The sequence below is a fragment of the Tasmannia lanceolata genome, unplaced genomic scaffold (assembly GCF_043159265.1).
Source record: "Tasmannia lanceolata isolate RefF3 unplaced genomic scaffold, GAP_Taslan_0.1 ptg000008l, whole genome shotgun sequence".
Lineage (NCBI taxonomy): Eukaryota > Viridiplantae > Streptophyta > Magnoliopsida > Canellales > Winteraceae > Tasmannia > Tasmannia lanceolata.
This window is the reverse complement of record NW_027518685.1, coordinates 56,208,615-56,214,941: the sequence shown is the minus strand read 5'-3', so window position 1 is coordinate 56,214,941 and position 6,327 is coordinate 56,208,615.

The following is a 6,327-nucleotide window of genomic DNA, read 5'->3' as shown; positions in this document are numbered from 1 at the left end:
CTACGATACGTAGGCAACTTCGGATGAACACCAGACCATCCAAAGAATCGGGCAAAAAAGTTTAAGGTCTTAGGGTTTGTTGTTAGCGTTTTAGGGTTTGTGTTTATGATTATCATTATTTCTTTCTTATGTGTATGATAGTGAGCTTTCTTTCGGACTTAGTTGATTTCTTTATTTGTTTACTTACATGCTTAGCTGTAGCTTTTTCTCATGCTTAACTGTAGCCATCACATGTTTAGTTGTAGTTTCTTTATTGTTCTTTATTACTTGTTCCTTACATGCGTAGTTATAGCTCTTATATGTTTAGGTGTAGTCTTTATTATTATTGATTATCATTTCTACTATCATTTTCTGACGTTTGTTCCTTGCGCAGGTACATCGTGTTTAGTTTTTATAGATATGCATGTGTTTGTTTACTGCTTACTAGATGTATTGTTTGGATTAGATGTATGACTAGAGGCAGATATCTGGGTTAACTGGTATTAGAGTAGCATTAGTCTTCGACCCCTCTCTATGAGAGACGACAGATCCTAGTTTTTGTTCTAATAATAGATGAAACTGATGTTAGTTCTCTTTAGGTATGGATGTTAGACGGATGTGCTGAAATAGATAATAGGGTTATCTGATATGAGATTAACTCTAGTTTTCTCCACCTCTTTGAGAGACGGTGAATTCTAGTGTCTTTTCCAATGTCAGATGACACCGATATCACTTCTCTTTAGGATTTGGATGTTTATTTTCTTTGCCCATCCCCGGGTCATGCATGTTTAGGTAGACGTTTTATCGGGGAAGCTCGTTCACATTTCACATGATTTTCGCCCAAAATTCTTCAAAGTTAATAAATAAATGGCATAAGAGACCGAGTACTTGCACTTGGGCGGATGGAGTGCTCTTCGGACCTTCCTCATTCGTAATCAGGCATGGACCCATATATATTTCTGGTTATCCATTGCACAGAGGATTTTTTTTTGGGTTCCATGGCCTATTCATGGATGGCGACTCTGAGTTGTTTTAGGTACATCTTGGTTTCGAGCCTTGGCTCCGGATTAAGAGGTAACTCATTTATATCGACACTCGTGCTATGCTATGAGGGTGGCACCATTTTGAGAGTTCCTTGGTAGAGCTCTCCTTCATGCGGAGATCCAAAGGACTGACGGGGACCCGTTCCTCGCCGCCTCCTCAGGATCAAGGTCCACAGGGGTCTATGATTCGGCCCAACAACAAAAGTGAATCCGCTTCGCGAAGAAAAGAGATTTCCTTGAAGGCGGAGTGCAAAGAGGGTTGATCATCTTGGAGGCGGTTGTGAAGAGAGTTTGTTCCCTTGGAGGCGGTGTACATTGTGTGGAATCTTATTTTAGTGAAGGAAGGAAAGACCAAGTACTTAGGTAGTGGAGTAGGTCCGTTTGTGACCGAACCACTCTAAATGTTCCTTTGGTCTCCTTGCTCTCCTTCTTGCCTCCTTTGGGTGTTTGGTAATATTTAACCTTCATTTATGTTTATGCTTAATTTAACAAAGGTTAGATTTAAACTTGGAAGGTTTTCAAAATCTTAGTTGAATTTGATTGAAAATTTTAATTACCTAAATCACCCCCCATCTTGGGTTGCCTATCAGGATTTCAGTCACTGATCAAAATTTCCTTCGTTTCCGCCATAACTGACCAAAATTTCCTCTGTTTTTGGCATGCAATTGTCAATCGGTTACAGAGAAGATCTCTTCATCCATATGCACACAACTCGAGATCGTGATAGTGTGACCATTTGCGCAAAATTTTCAGGATCATTCTGAAACTATCTAACCTTTTTGAGACGATAAGGGTGAAACTACATTAGGCTTGAGTGTACATGACTCTCAGCTGAGTCATATTTAAAAGGTGTTCCATATTTTAGTGGTTCTCAGAGTACCACCGTAAATGCCTAGTAACCCGCAAGTCACTTGTTTTCAGTTCACCTGTGGGATCACCAGTTAACATAGTCCACACCAGAGAGGAAAGCTAATTTTGGGGGTATTTCTAGTGGGAACTTGGTCGTGCCTTCAAAACCAGAATTGCTCCAGACATTAAGAAGATCACATCCAACAAGTTTTCAGAGTCCGGAATTATCCACCGGTCAAGATTATAGACGAACCTCATCTGCTGATAGAGATCCGACCTCCGATTTAGCGCTTCCCAACATCATATCAGAGATCTGCGAAAACCATTTTCATTTCAACGTCAGTATCACATCTGACAGTTGACTGTACTAGTTCCAATTCATCGATCGGTGAGAAGTAGAAAAGCACTTGTAAAGGCGTTCTTCAGCTCTAATCAACAAGATTCAAGTGGGATCCATCACACAGACAATCGATAACTCATGTCGATTTCCGGTCAGTTGTCTGAAACACTCTTTAGTTACTTAAACCCATAAAGCATGTCAAATAGGCTGTGAACAATGAACTGAGTAAAACTAAAAAACTAAACGGAACTAATTTCCACTTTGGAAAATAAGACTACCTCATACTCAGTTAGGATCACTTTGATTATGTGCTAGATTCAGATGTTCCAAAAGAACCAACACTAGCTGCTAATGCTGCAGTTAAACAATATTAGGAAAAAAATTTAGACTACGATAAGACTGCTAGATTGAGTATGCTCACCTTTTTGGAAACGGACCTATAAATTATCTACGGAGAATACAAAAATGCCAAGACTATGTTTGGTGCACTAGTAGAGTCCTATGATGGAGTCTCTGAATCTTATATTCAGCTCCTCATAGAAAGGTTCAATTCAGTAAAGAATGGAAGAGGAGAATCGGTAGTGGACCACATTAATAAATTGACCTTCATTGCCAAGGAACTAGCATCGGTAGGAAATACAATTTTTGAGAAAATCCACGCAATAGCAATCAAATTCTCAAACCACGACATAACAATGTGAAACTTTCCCATGACGCTCAGCGTATAAGTTGAAAGAAGGTAGAAAAATAAAATCACTAAATCCATGTTTGCTAGCCCATCCTCATCCATCTCGTCCTCATATAAAAATGTCAAACCCAAGCAACAATTCTTCAAAAAGGAGAAACCTAAGGGTGAAGTTTATAAAAAGTTTAAATAAAACAAAAAAGAACTTTAAAGGGTTTATTATAACTGTGGGAAACCAGTTCACATCAGAATACATTGTCCGAAAAAGAAACAGAAGCAAAATAATCAAAACAAACACTCGAGGGACATTATCTGTATGGTTTTCGAATCCTTGCTTGTGGATGGAGACGATCATGCTGTGTGGATTGATTCAGGCTCGACCCACCATGTGGCCAAGTCGAGAAAGAGTTTTATTGATTTGAAGGAGATATAGACTAGGGGCCATTGCGTGTATATGGGCAATAACACGTATTGTGATGTTGTGGGTGTTGGCAGAAACCTTATTCGACTGACCGGTGATACTAATCTCCTTTTAATAGATGTTTTGTATGCCCCTACAATCAGGCATAATTTGCTCTATATAGCTCACCTTGACGAGCATGTTTTTTATATACATTTTTGATATGGTAGTGTTTCCATTGGGAAACATGGTAGTGTCATGTTTATTGGAGACAAGGTTGATGGGCTATATCGTCTTGATGAAATTGGTGCTTCAGCCAATAAAGTTGGTGGTTCTTCTTTTGCTTACATGAATATGACCTTTAATGTGATTGACCCCTATATTTGGCATTTGAAATTAGGCCATATAAATAAGGGAAAATGATAAAAAAAAATGGAATTTTTAATTGAAAATCTCAAAAATGGTTGAGTTGGCTAAATTCTCAGAAAGGGGTGAAATGCATCCCAAGGCATGTTTTAAGACAAAAATGCCCTTGAGTTGCTTTTCCCTCTAAGAAGTTAAGAAACGGACCCCAATGCATTTCACCTACGCTTTCTACCTTTTTACCGTCTTCCCCACGCCAACTGATGAAACTCCATTGCCTGTTGTAAAACTCCATTGAAATTCCATTGCAGACCGGTGAAACTCTCCTTGAGACCTAAGGTTTTATTGGATCTCTTTATTTTCTTTGGCTATGAAACCTAAGGTTCTTTAGTAGGTCCATTGTCATACATTTGCTTAGGTTTAACATGTTCCTTACAATGCTATGGTGTATTGTCATCATCTTGTTTATTTGTTAGGGATTTGTTATGGTTTTGTTAGGCATTTGTTATTGTCATCATCCTCTTTACAATGCTATGATGTATTGTCATCATCTCTCTACCTCTCTATTGCCCTCTATGTTTCTATTTAGAGTAAACCCGGATGAAACTCATGTCTATACAATTAGAACCACTATTTAAATGTGTAGAAGCAATATTTTGTACTCGGAACCACTGTTGATATGTGGGAACCAGTATTTAGTCCTCTCAACCACTAAGTAGTGGTTCCAATGGTTTGAATAGTAGTTCTTAATGTGGAAAGACAGTGAGGACCCTATATAGAAGATCAGAACCACTATTTAAACACTTAGGTAATCTATTTATACCGTCCTAACCACCATGTAGAACTCGGAACCACTATATAGTGGTTTCGAGAGTATAAATAGTGAGAATAAAATGTTATGCAGCTAAAACCACCATAAAAAGCCAAAACCACCATAAAAAGTGAGAATTAGTGTATAAATAGGGGATTAAACATTCAGAACCACTAATTATACCTAGGAACCACTATTTACCACCATATAGTGGTTCTGAGGTATAAATAATGGTTCTGAGGTATAAATAACGGTTCACACATTCTACTGGTATTTCATTGGGTGTCAAAGTTGCAATGAATTTATGAACAATGGGTTAAATATTTGTCTAAACACTCAGATCTTATGGTGGTTGATAGTTTAGATGGCCTAATTCTTGTTCCGAGAGTTTAAATTGTGAGATTGAAAATTTATGCACTCAAAACCATAATAAAAAGTGAGAATGGGTGTATTTATAGGGTTTTAAACACTTAGAACCACTACTTATACCTAGGAACCACTATTTACCACTATGTAGTGGTTCCGAGGTATAAATAGTGGATATGGGGTATAAATATTGGTTCATACATTCTAATAGTATTTTATTGGGTCTCAAAGTTGTCATGAATTTATAAATAGTGGTTTAAACACTCAGAACCACATTTATATGAAATGAATAACAATTAAATCCTTCTAAGTTTGTAGTTTCAAGATTCCTGAAAACCACAATTACAGTCAAAACGACTATAAAAAGTGAGAATGAGTATATACATAGTGGTTTAAACACTTGGAGCACTAATTATACAGTGAGAACCACTATTTATACCTCAGAACCACTATTGACCACTATGTAGTGTTTCTGAGGTATAAATAGTGGTTCCAAGGTATAAATAGTGGTTCATACATTCTAATAGTATTTCATTAGATCCATTATCCTTTTTGGAGTGCTTTTTGGATCTTAGTTTCTGAGTCCGGGTCACAAGCTATTTTGAGTTGAGTGGGACCATACATCAAAGTGTCGTAAGTCCTACTTTTTTTTTTGATGACGTAGGGTGTCCCCACCCCACTTTGTAGAGTGGGACTAATTCCCTCCGGATGCGCGCAATTACCCGTAAACCACGCGCATCGGGTAAGCCCAGGGGGGATTCTAACTCTCGTCTCTAGGGACCATACCCAAGACTTTAAGCCAAAGAGCCACACCTGTACGGGTTATAGAGTTAGGGATCAAGAGAAAGTGGAAAGAAACTCGAGAGGATGGACAATTTTTATCCAAACAAAAATACAGAACATGAAATGTTGTTAGAAGTTTTGAGTATGTTTTCCAGAGGCTGATCCTCGCCCTTCAATCTACAGAGGTTTCCATAATCCAAATTTACACTATGGATTGGAGGGCTAGGATCACCCTATGGAAATGATTTTTTATGCACAACCTATTTGCATTGTGGCCCATCTAATGGACGGTTTGGATCATCCTATGGTGTGACCCGTACAATACTTTTTGAAAAATGCTAGAGTATATGGGTTTACACCATATAAAAACTCTTTCTCATGAAGAAACAATAGGTCTTCCCTACCACCAAGTCAAAATCCAAGCGTATTTATGTAATTGAACACAATTTCTAGAAGGGCAGTGATAAATTCACCTCGTATTTTTCAAAATGGACTGTACATCCCACACCATATGATAATCCAAACCGCCCAATTGAATGGCCACAACATAAATAGGTTCTGCCCCAAAAATTATTTCCATAGATGATCCCAACCGTCCAATCTATAGAAGTTTCCATAATCTGAGTCCCTCTTTAGATCGGATGGTTAGAATCATACTATGGAAATGATTTTTGGGGCACAACCTATTTACGTTGTGGCCCATCAATT